Source organism: Podarcis vaucheri (assembly GCF_965113315.1).
Source record: "Podarcis vaucheri genome assembly, chromosome: 8".
Classification (NCBI taxonomy): Eukaryota; Metazoa; Chordata; class Lepidosauria; order Squamata; family Lacertidae; genus Podarcis; species Podarcis vaucheri.
Genome location: NC_138766.1, coordinates 26,578,443 through 26,591,352, shown reverse-complemented (window position 1 = coordinate 26,591,352; position 12,910 = coordinate 26,578,443). Strand labels below are relative to the sequence as shown.

Sequence of the window (12,910 nt, the reverse complement as noted above, 5' to 3'; positions counted from 1 at the left end):
CAGCATTTTCCATACCTACTTTCTTACCGCTTGCTTATACTGCCTGCTGCATTATATCTGCTTTCAAAATCAAGTGGATTTGAGACTTGATTTTGACATGTTGAGCTTCACCTTGTGTTCATGTTATGATGTGTGCACTCTTAGAACATTTGGCACTTATATCATGGAGACCGTAGGTCATGAGTCAAAGCTCTTCTGTAATGGTTTAAAATCCAAAATAAAATAATGTTCATGTTCTGATTCCATTTGCTTGAATAACTATTTGTTAGGGGTTTTGCAGCAATTACCAATTTCTGCAACATTTTAGTTAGGTAATTCCCAAAAGATGGTTTACGGAGAATGAAATCCAAAATCTTCTTACACCTGCAGTATTAAAGGTAAAGGTACCCCTGGCCCTTAGGTCCAGTCGCGGACGACTCTGGGGTTGTGGCACTCATCTCACTCTATAGGCCGAGGGAGCCGACTTTTGTCCGCAGACAGCTTCTGGGTCATGTGGCCAGCATGACTAAGCCGCTTCTAGCTAACCAGAGCAGCACATGGAAACGCTGTTTACCTTCCCGCCGGAGCAATACCTATTTATCTACTTGCACTTGACGTGCTTTCGAACTGCTAGGTGGGCAGGAGCTGAGACCGAACAACGGGAGCTCACCCTGTTACGGAGATTAAGCAGTATTAGAATAGTATTAATTCCTTCAATTTAAGGTGGTGAACTGATTTGCTGCCATTATCACCATGTTTTAAAAGTAATTTGACTATTCCATCTTTCAAGGAGGAACATCACAGTTCCAGATAAAGTATTACCTGAAAAGTATATTGGAGGGGAGGGACGTGGGTGGAGCTGTGGTCTAAACCACAGAGCCTAGGGCTTGCCAATCAGAAGGTCGGTGGTTCAAATCCCCGTGACGGGGTGAGCGCCCCCGCTGCAACCCCAGAGTCGTCCGCAACTGGACCTAATGGTCGGGGTAAAGCTAAAGCTAAAGGGCCCCCTGACCATTAGGTCCAGTCGTGCCCGACTCTGGGGTTGCATGCTCATCTCGCTCTATAGGCCAAGGGAGCCAGCGTTTGTCTGCAGACAGCTTCCGGGTCATGTGGCCAGCATGACTAAGCTGCTTCTGGCAAACCAGAGCAGCGCACAGAAACACCGTTTACCTTCCCGCTGGAACGGTCCCTATTTATCTACTTGCACTTTGACGTGCTTTCGAACTGCTGGGTTGGCAGGAGCAAGGACCGAGCAACGGGAGCTCACCCCGTCACGGGGATTTGAACCGCCGACCTTCTGTTCGGCAAGTTCTAGGCTCTGTGGTTTAACCCACAGCGCCACCCGCGTCCCAATGGTCGGGGTACCTTTACCTTTATATTGGAGGGGAGCTTTGGGGGAAGGAATTATAGTTATCAATAATGACAATTATTTCTTTGATATTTGCTACTTTCACCAATACAGTGGTACCTTGGGTTACGAACTTAATTCATTCCAGAGGCCCGTTCTTAACCCGAAACCGTTCTTAACCTGAGGCGCGCTTTTACTAATGGGGCCTCCAGCTGCCGCCACCACATGATTTCCATTCTCATCCTGGGGAAAAGTTCTCAACCCGAGGTACTACTTCCGGGTTAGCGGAGTTTGTAACCCGAAGCATTTGTAACCCAAGGTACCAATATATTTTCATTAATTTGGTATTACCACATATGGGAGTCTCATATTTACCTTTTTTTTAAAAAAAATAGCCTATAATATGATTTAACTGGGTGGGAAAAACAGCTGGGAGAGGTTTCGCAGCAGCAAATTGTCTACAGGGGAAAGGGTTAAGCAGCAACACCCTCTTACTCTTCATTTACTCAAACTTGCAGCTTCCCATGGCTTCCTTTGTGCCAGGTGATATCTAACTGGGCCCTTTTCCCTGAAAAGTGAGCATAGTAATTGCATCCTTAGCTTTACAGGAAGGAGAGACAACCCATTTTTTGTTTGGCTTGCCAGAACAATGGATAGGATTTGCTTGCTCGGGCTATTTGGAATCAGGGTTGTATTAAACATGACTAGCAATGACCTGAATCTTGGAATGTGGTCCATGCCAAGCAATGGTAGAGTAGATGTGAATGCTCAGCATATCCCCATCTTGCCTCAACTTCACTTTTGGAGCTCAGAGGAGATGGAAAGGGTTTGAGAAAGCCACACACACCCCCACCACACTGCTCCATTTCAAATTCCTCCCTTCCACTACTTTGCAGCTATTTGACACAAGTCACATTCTCCTAGCCCTAGTTTAACCAAACTTTGCACCAAGTGCTAATCAAAGCCAGAGTGGCACAGGTGTCTACTACTGTCTTGCTGGCAATATGCTTATTAGTGTGGCCTATAAATATTTAAACATGGGACGGGGGTGGCGCTGTGGGTTAAACCACACAGCCTAGGACTTGCCGATCAGAAGGTCGGCGGTTTGAATCCCCATGACAGGGTGAGCTCCCGTTGCTCGGTCCCTGCTCCTGCCAACCTAGCAGTTTGAAAGCACGTCAAAGTGCAAGTAGATAAATAGGTACCACTCTGGCGGGAAGGTAAACGGCATTTCTGTGCGCTGCTCTGGTTCGCCAGAAGCGGCTTAGTCATGCTGGCCACCGGAGGAAGAAGAAGAGGAGTTTGAATTTGATATCCCGCCTTTCACTCCCCTTCAGGAGTCTCAAAGCGGCTAACAATCTCCTTTCCCTTCCTCCCCCACAACAAACACTCTGTGAGGTGAGTGGGGCTGAGAGACTTCAAATAAGTGTGACTGGCCCAAGGTCACCCAGCAGCTGCATGTGGAGGAGCGGAGACGCGAACCCGGTTCCCCAGATTACGTGACTACCGCTCTTAACCACTACACCACACTGGCCAATAAAGCGAGATGAGCGCCGCAACCCCAGAGTCGGTCACGACTGGACCCAATGGTCAGGGGCCCTTTTACCTTTACCTATAAATATTTAAACAAATAAATACTAATTGTGGTTCAAAATAGCCAGGTGATTTTTTTAAAGGTCAGATTCAGGTCCAGTCGCTGAAAGAAAAACACCCCCACTCAGCGGCTTGAAGGAGTGGGTGTGTCAAATTTTGTTGGACATCTTTTTTCATTTTTCATTTGTCAGGCGAAATTGGATCCTACAGCCGTTTACAATTAAAATCCTTCAGAATATAATGATATAAGCATATGGGAGTGTGGGTGTGTTTGTGTACGGGGAAGTGGGTGTTGCAGCTCACTGCCCTATTTTTATGGTTTTTCTTTCACAAGTTTTACTATCTTGCAAGTGCCTCTTGTGGTTATCATAGGTAAAGGTAAAGGTACCCCTGCCCGTACGGGCCAGTCGTGTCCGACTCTAGGGTTGCGTGCTCATCTCGCTCAAGAGGCTGTGAGCCGGCGCCATCCGAAGGCACTTCCAGGTCACGTGGCCAGCGTGATGAAGCTGCAGCTGGCGAGCCTGCACCAGCACCGCACACAGAAACGCCGTTTAGCTTCCCGCTATAAAGCAGTACCTATTTATCTACTTGCACTTAAGGGTGCTTTCAAACAGCTAGGTGGGCAGGAGCTGGGACCGAACGATGGGAGCTCACCCCACCACGGGCATTCGAACCGCCGACCATGCGATCAGCAAGTCCTAGGCACTGAGGTTTTACCCACAGCGCCACCCGGGTCCCTAGGCACTGAGGTTTTACCCACAGCACCACCCGCGTCACCGTGACTATCATATCCATGTTTAATTAAAGCTAATTGCAGAATCTTCCAAACACATGTGCCCTCTTTCCTGATGACTACAACAGATATGAGGATAGTTTTTCTTGCATAACAAAAGAAGCTATGTAGGATCTAGTTGAGATTCCTGTTTTGCAGGGGGTTGAACCAGATGACCCCTTGGGGTTCCCTTCCAACTCTGATTCTATGAAGCTTCACCAAATATTCCAATGTTTGTTAGGTAGCATACTGAAAAGATGGAGCTGTCCATTGCTGGAAATGAAGATTTCAGGTGGGGAGAGATCTGATCTTCTTCTTTGGTGATCACTCGTAGCAGAGTAAGATTGTCTTCCATAAACACGGTTTTAACAATGAGTCCGTAAGTGACCATGGAGGCAAATTCTGGACCCACACATCTTTCCACAGTGGGGACATTGGTTTCTGGACAGGAGTTGATCACGGTGTGGATTTGCCAAGCGTGCCTTCCTCTTAGCACGTTTCTCCCTTTCGTCCTGAGTTCGAGTGTCTTCAAAACCCATGATACCTTTGGTAAAGGTTGTTCTCCAATTGGAGTGTCACAGACAAGTGTTTCCCAATTGTTTATACTACATTTTTAAAAAATTGCCTTGAGACAGTCTTTAAACCTCTTTCGTTGATCACCAGCATTACGCTTTCCATTTTTAAGTTCAGAATAGAGTAGTTGCTTTGGAAGATGATAATCAGGCATCCGCACAACATGACCAGTCCAACGAAGTTGATGTTGAAGAATCATTGTATAATCATTTGATGGAATAGCCAACCAAGTGGCAAGAAGATTTTAATAGGGTAAACTTTGAACTTCTTGGTAAAGTGTTGATTTATCAGAACTTAAGTGAATAGATACTGGTATTAAAAATGTCTTATACACAAAAAAAGGCAAGTGAGGGTGCGACACCAGGGGACAGAAGGTTTTCAAAGCAGGAGACAGAACTGAAAGGAGATATAGCAAAAATGCTGGCTGAACTTAAAAAGGATATAAAACAAAGTGAGAAAAATATTGAGGCAAAATTAGAACAGAGGGATAAAAAAGTGGATAAGACTAAATGAATTAAAGGGACAAATTAGAGAGGTTTCAAAAAGGACACAAAGTTTGGAAGAAGGGATGAAAAGAACTAAATTAGAAGTGAGAGAGGTGAAAAAGGAAGAAGAAAAAATTAAAGGGGGGATGTCAGAAATTAATAAAACACAGGAAGCGGTTTTGGATGCACTTGCCATGAATGAATTAAGGCAAAGAGAAGTTAATCTGAGATGGAGGCGGTGCCAGAGGTTCAAGGGGAAAATATTAGGGAGAAACTGATTTCGGAGATTGCACAATGGTTAGAGGTTCCAACAGAAGAAGTTGCAAAAATGGTACAAAATGCATTTCAAATAAAGACTAGAACCACCAAAGCAAAGAAATTCCCAGGAGATTGGTAATTTTTAAAGACAGAGAAATGAGAAATATGATTTTGCAGAAGAATAGAGAAAAGAGACTGAGCATTGGGGGAAGTTACATAATTATATTCAAAGACATCCCAATTCGTTTGAGAGCCAGTGTGGTGTAGTGGTTAAGAGCGGTAGTCTCGTAATCTGGGGAACCAGGTTCGCGTCTCCACTCCTCCACATGCAGCTGCTGGGTGACCTTGGGCCAGTCACACTTCTTTGAAGTCTCTCAGCCCCACTCACCTCACAGAGTGTTTGTTGTGGGGGAGGAAGGGAAAGGAGAATGTTAGCCGCTTTGAGACTCCTGAAGGGGAGTGAAAGGCGGGATATAAAATCCAAACTCCTCTTCTTCTCTTCTTCGTTTGTTGAAACGAAGAGATCCATTTAAACAAATGGTGCAAATATTGAGGAAGAATCAGATTGAATTTAAATGGGAATTCCAGGAGGGGATTTCCTTTTTTTATAAAGGAAAGAAACATAAGTATACAAGTCCTGAGGAAACTCTGAAATTTTTTAGAAGGTACAAGGAGTTGGAGAGAGTGGAGGGGGAGATGAGGGGAGCAGAAGCGGGAGGAGCAGAAGTTGGAGCAGCAGTTGGAATAGGGGAACCAGAAGGAGAAGAAGGGGAGGCTGGAAAAAGTGAAGAAGAAGAGGAAGAGGAGGAAGAAGAAGATTATAGACTTTAATAATATAAAAATTTAAAAGAGGATAAAATGGGATGAACGAAAAAAAATAAAAGCAATAAAATTGGACAATATTTAAAAAAGAAGAATTTGGACATTATTTGTTTACAAGAAACACATGTGGCAAGGAAACACAGAATTGTTTTTTTTTTTTTAATTGGAAAGCTTTAATGATGAAAGATAACAGCTACTGTTTACAGATGGCGACTACGGCGACCGCCCTTTCTGCGAGTGCTGTCTTAAAGGATAGGGGTGACATCCTCAATGCGCCCTATCATCATGCCAGATTGAGCCACACCTCTGAGGGCTGACTGGGCTTCAGGACCAGGAGTCTTTGTTCTATTTCCACCTGTGGCCCGCAACTTGATGTGAAGGGCAGTGATTCCCAGCTCCTTGCATCTCTGAGCTACATCCTGGGCAGCCAGCATAGCAGCATAAGGAGAAGACTCGTCCCTGTCAGCCTTCACTTTCATGCCACCAGTTACTTGGCAGATTGTTTCCTTGCCAGACAGGTCAGTTACATGGACAAAAGTGTCATTGAAGGAAGCGAAGATGTGGCAGACTCCAAACACATTCTCTCCTTCAGCCACCTGTGGTCCCAGACTGATAACTTGTTCTTCCTTCTTTTCCTTGCCCTTATAAGGTGCCATTTTCGCACGTCTCCACAGGCAGCAACCAACACCGGAAAAGCAACACAGAAAAAATTTAATCAACAAAAGATTAGGAAATGAATTTATCTCATCAGACAAAAGTAAGAAGAGAGGGGTAGTAATGTACATAAAAAATAAAATAGAAGCTCGGCAAATATTTAAAGATGAAGAAGGAAGAATTATAGCAATCCAGATCACATGGCAAGGAGAAAAATTAATAATAGTCGGGATCTATGCACCAAATGGAAATGGAATGGTCGAAATGAATATAAGGTTAAAGCCTTTGCTGATGATCTGGTATTAATAGTAGAAGAACCGGTAAAAATTTTCAAGGAGGTACTGGAGGAAATAGAACAATTTTGACAAATAGCAGGATTTATTCTGAAAGGAAGAAAACTAAAATGATTGCTAAAAATATGGACCAAGATATGATGAATAGAATGCAACAACAGACAGAGATAGAGGTGATGAAAAGAGTTAAATATTTGGGAATTTGGGTGACCCCCAAAAATATTGAATTATTTCAAAATAATTATATACCAATGTGGAATGGAATTAAAAGAGATCTAGAGGTGTGAGGAAGGATGAAACTATCTTTTTGGGGAAGAATCTCGACGGTAAAGATGAGTGTTTTGCTGAAATTGTTATTTTTATTTCAGACAATCCCGGTAATCAAAGGGGCAATGATATTTAAGGAATGGCAAAAAACAATTTCAAGGTATATATGGCAGGGAAAGAAGCCAAGAATACAATTTAAATTGTTAACAGATGCGAAAGAAAGAGGAGGCTTCGCCCTGTCGGACCTGAAATTATATTATGAAGCATCTTGCCTCTGTTGGTTGAAGAAGTGGATGAAATTAGAGAATAAGGAATTGTTGGATTTGGAGGGATTTGATAATAGATTTGGCTGGCACGCTTATTTATGGTATGATAAGAAAAAAGTACATAAAGGTTTTGAAAATCACATCATTCGAAGATCTCTGTTGGAAGTGTGGGATAGGTATAAAAACCTATTAGAATCAAAAATACCGCATTGGTTGTCTCCATTAGAAGTGATGAGTGTGAAAAAAAGTCAATATGAGAGGGGAGTGGATAAGATATGGGGATATGATTATTAAAGAAGAAGGGAAATGGAAATTAAAGCCATATGAGGAAGTTAAAGAATATGTAAATGATTGGTTGCATTAATATCAGATTAATGAAATGTTTAAAAAGGAGATAAAGGAGAGAGGTTTTTCGGAAAAATAATCAAAGTTTCAAAGTGAGATATTGAGCAATGAATTTAAAAATTTGTCTAAAATGTATCAACTATTGCTAGAATGGTATATGAAAGATGAAGAGGTAAAATCGGTTATGATTCATTGGGCCAGGGTATAATATACAATTAGATGAGTGGAATAAATTGTGGAACGAAAGGATAAAATTTACAGCTTGTACTGCATTAAAAGAGAATATGATGAAGATGGTTTATAGATGGTATATCACTCCAGTAAAATTAGCAAAAATGTATAAAGTATGTAACAAGTGTTGGAACTGTAAAGAAAAAGAGGGAACATTTTATCATATGTGGTGGGAGTGTAAAAAGGTGAGAGTCTTCTGGGAAGGGATTTATAATGAACTGGAAAAAATGTTGAAATATACATTTGTTAAAAAACCAGAAGCTTTTTTGTTAGGAATGGTTGGAAATGAAGTAAATAGAAAGGATCATAAACTATTTTTATATGCAGTAACTGCAGCAAGAATATTACTGGCCCAAAAATGGAAGCAGGAAGAATTACCATCGATAGAAGAATGGAGAATGAAATTAATGGACTGCGCAGAAATGGATAAATTAACAGGAAGAGTCCGAAACCAACGAGATCACAAGTTTACCAAGGACTGGAGTAAATTTGTGGATTATATGAAAAGCATATGTCATGAGCAAACAACGTTTGTGGGTTTACAGGAAGCTTTGTGAAGAAATAATATTAGAAACACTGTAAAAAGGGGAACAAGGGAGTAAGTTTATTTAAAACAGAAGGCAATGTTAAATTTAGAATTGCGGATAGAAGATTTGATAACGGAAGATTTGCGGATGAGTCGAAGAAAGTCAAAATTTGTGTTTGTGATGATATTGAAAATGTATGTTAAAATTTTATATTGGAAATTGAATAAAAATAATTTTTTTAAAAAAGAAGAATCATTGCTTCAACACTGGTGATCTTTGCTTCTTCCAGTATACAGTGGTGCCCCGCAAGACGAATGCCTCGCAATACAAAAAACTCGCTAGACGAAAGTTTTTTCCGTTCGCGATTTGCCTCGCAAGACGAATTTCCCCTATGGGCTTGCTTCGCAAGACGAAAACGTCTCGCGACTTTTTTTCTTTGACTAAAAACAAAGACATGTTTTGTTTATAAAGTTAATTTATTTTCCCTTAAATTTTTGAACTGCTCTTTACAGTATGTGTGACTTTAAAGAGCAGTTAATAAACTGTTGTTGTACCAAATTTGGCTTTGTTTGGAATTTTTTTGACCATAGGAACGCATTAATTGATTTCCAATGCATTCCTATGGGATTTCGTGCTTCGCAAGACGAAAAATTCGCTAGACGACAAAAATTGCGGAACGAATTAATTTCGTCTTGCGGGGCACCACTGTACTGGTATTAGTTCGCCTGTCTTCCCAAGTGATGTGTAAAGATTTTCAGAGACACCGTTGATGGAATCTTTTGAGGAGTTGGAGGTGGTGTTTATAAGTGGCCCATGTTTCACAAGCATATGGTAAGATTGGTATTATAATAGCTTTATAAACAAGCATTTTGGTTTTCCTGTGAATGTCTCGGTTCTCAAACACTGCACTTCAATTGGGAGAAAGCCGCACTTGCAAAGCTCAGGCGATGCTGGATTTCGGCATCAATTTTGGCCCTTGTGGAAAGATAAATGCCCAGGTAGGAGAAGTGATTGACATTTTCCAACGTTACACCATTGCATTGGATTTGTGGTGCTGCAGAGGGGTTATTTTGTACTTGTTGGTGCAGCACTTTGGTTTTTTGGATGTTGAGCTTCGTAAGCTTTGTAAGCTTCTGCAAAGATATTTAGGATGGTTTGGAGGTCATCCTCTGAGTGTGCACACACTACATTGTCATCAGCATACTGAAGCTCTATGATGGAAATTATGGTAACCTTACTCTTTGCTTTCAGCCTGCTCAGATTAAAGAGCTTTCCATGTGTTTGATATGTGATTTCTACTCGGGTGGGGAGTTTCCCTTCGAGAAAGTATAGGATAATGGCAATGAAAATAATGAATAGCGTTGGGGCAATAACACCAATAACACCTGTTTAACACCTGATCCCACTGTGAATGGTTCACTTTGATAGCCATTGTTATCTGCGATTGTTGCTGTCATATTATCATGGAGGAGCCGATTGATGTTCACAAATTTATCTGGGCAGCCAATTTTTAGAAGGACAGTCCACAGGACATTATGATTTACAGTGCTGAAAGTCTTAGTCAGATCAATAAACGCCATATACAGGGGTTGGTTTTGCTCTCTGCATTTATCTTTAAGATTTTGAGCAGTAAAAATCATGTCTACTGTCTCCCTAGAAGGCAAAAAAACATTTTGGGATTCAGGAAGGGTCACCTTGGATATTGTTAAGAGACGGTTTGCTAAGATCCTTACAAGAATTTTGCCAGCCGCAAATAATTTTCTGCAATCAGTTCTGTCACCTTTTTAAAAGAGATTAATAATTTTGGCATCCCTAAAGTCTGCTGGGATCTCTTCTCTCTCCCAGATTTTTTTAATGAGCTTGTGAAGTTGTTGTGTAAGTTCAATTCCACCCACTTTTAAGACATTGGCAGGTATCCCATCAGGTCCGCTGGCTTTTTCATTTGTACACAGCTCTCCCAGATTTGGAGATACTGCAAGCTCATCTCTAACTTGGTTTTGCGGAATTTGTGAGAGGACCTCAGCAGCTACGGAGGAGTTGGGCTTAAGAAGATGTTAGTAATGTTCTTTCCAGTGCATTGCAATAGTTTCTTTATCTTTCAGAAGTGTAGTACCGTATGCTGAGTGTAGGAGGCATATGCTCTGATTTATTGGCCCGTAGATTGTCTTTGTGGCTTTAAAGAAACTCTGTGCATCATGAGTGTCGGCTAAGTGCTGGATCTCTTGAGCTTTTTTTGTCCACCATGTGTTTTTTTAGTTCTCTGCTTCTTTGAACCTCAGCCTTAGCGTTGGCATAGGGTTTTTTTCTTAGTGGCACAGTTTCTAACTCTTTACCACATCTGAAAGGCCTTCCTGTTCTTGTCAATCATGCGTTCAATCTCACTGTAATTCTCATCAAACCAGTCCTGGTGTTTGAAGTCTGCATTGAAGTATGATCTTGATAGCCATTGTGGAGCGTATTAGTTGGTGATCTGTCCAGCAGTCGTCAGCACTAGTCATAGCTCTGGTAAGGAGCACATCATAGCGATCTTTAGCACGGACAAGAAGATAGTCTAAGAGGTGCCAATGGCTTGACCGAGAATGCCTCCATGAAGTTTTAAATTTATTTTTCTGTTGAAAGAGTGTGTTGGTAATAACAAAGTTGTGAACTGCACATATCGTCAAAAGTAAGATTTCGTTCTGGTTGCTGTTGCCAATTCCTTCTTTCCCAATAGTCCCAGGCCACAGATTGAAATATCGCCCAACTCTTGCATTAAAATCACCAGGAGGATAATTTTATCTTCTTTAGGCATCTCTGATAGGACAGTATCCAGCCGCACAATTGCACTCATTTCACACGCTAGCAAGGTTATGCTTAAAATTCTACAAGGCAGGCTTAAGCAGTATGTGGATCGATAACTCCCAGAAGTGCAAGCTGGATTTCGAAGGGGCAGAGGAACCAGAGACCAAATTGCAAACATGCGCTGGATTATGGAAAAAGCTAGAGTTCCAGAAAGACATCTACTTCTGCTACATTGACTATGCAAAAGCCTTTGACTGTGTTGACCACAGCAAACTATGGCAAGTTCTTAAAGAAATGGGAGTGCCTGATCACCTCATCTGTCTCCTGAGAAATCTCTATGTGGGACAAGGAGCTACAGTTAGAACTGGATATGGAAAAACTGATTGGTTCAAAATTGGGAAAGGAGTACGGAAGGCTGTATATTGTCTCCCTGCTTATTTAACGTATATGCAGAATTCATCATGCGAAAAGCTGGGCTGGATGAATCCCAAGCCGGAATTAAGATTTACGGAAGAAATATCAACAACCTCAGATATGCAGATGACACAACCTTGATGGCAGAAAATGAGGAGGAATTAAAGAACCTTTTAATGAGGGTGAAAGAGGAGAGCGCAAAATATGGTCTGAAGCTCAACATCAAAAAAACGAAGATCATGGCCACTGGGCCCATCACCTCCTGGCAAATAGAAGGGGAAGAAATGGAGGCAGTGAGAGATTTTACTTTCTTGGGCTCCATGATTACTGCAAACGGTGACAGCAGTCACGAAATTAAAAGACACCTGCTCCTTGGGATAAAGGTGATGGCAAACCTAGACAGCATCTTAAAAAGCAGAGACATCACCTTATCAACAAAGGTCCGTATAGTTAAAGCCATGGTTTTCCCAGTAGTGATGTATGGAAGTGAGAGCTGGACCATCAAGAAGGCTGATCGCCGAAGAATTGATGCTTTTGAATTATGGTGCTGGAGGAGACTCTTGAGAGTCCCATGGACTGCAAGAAGATCAAACCTATCCATTCTTAAGGAGATCAGCCCTGAGTGCTCACTGGAAGGACAGATCGTGAAGCTGAGACTCCAATACTTTGGCCACCTCATGAGAAGAGAAGACTCCCTGGAAAAGACCCTGATGTTGGGAAAGATGGATGGCACAAGGAGAAGGGGACGACAGAGGACGAGATGGTTGGACGGTGTTCTCGAAGCTACAAACATGAGTCTGACCAAACTGCGGGAGGCAGTGGAAGACCGGAGGGCCTGGCATGCTCTGGTCCATGGGGTCACGAAGAGTCGGACACGACTAGCCAACAACAACAACAATATACAGGGTGAGTCTTTTAAAAGGGGTCCCGTGGAACATGTGTATTCTGTATCCACGGGGCCTCTTTTAAAGGACTCACCCTGTATATGAAAGAGGATTGTGCAACTCACAGGGCCTGCCCTATAGGCAATCATTTATGGGAATCATGGAATAAATAAATAAATAAATAAATATATAAATAAACAAATAACTGCGGATTTTTATTTATTTAGGTGCTAAGCAAAAATATTCCTCTATAACTAGCTCTTGAGCCAATTAAACAATCTCTGGTCTTTCAATAGTGTTTGTGTTTTGGCGGCAGCGGCGGGGGACAGGCGGGTTATTGGTTTGTTTCTGTTTTATCATGTATTTCGTCTCGTTTTGTATTTTTATGTTCCGAAGCGCCCTGTGATCTTTGGACAAA

The 12,910-nt window shown here is 41.9% G+C and overlaps 1 pseudogene across 1 annotated transcript; it reads right to left on the bottom strand.

Moving 5' to 3' along the window:
* Window positions 1-5,975: 5,975 nt before the first annotated feature.
* LOC309539088 (small ribosomal subunit protein uS11 pseudogene) lies at window positions 5,976-6,521 on the bottom strand (annotated as a pseudogene). Its single transcript has one exon. The product of its transcript is annotated as a small ribosomal subunit protein uS11 pseudogene (transcript).
* Window positions 6,522-12,910: the final 6,389 nt, after the last annotated feature.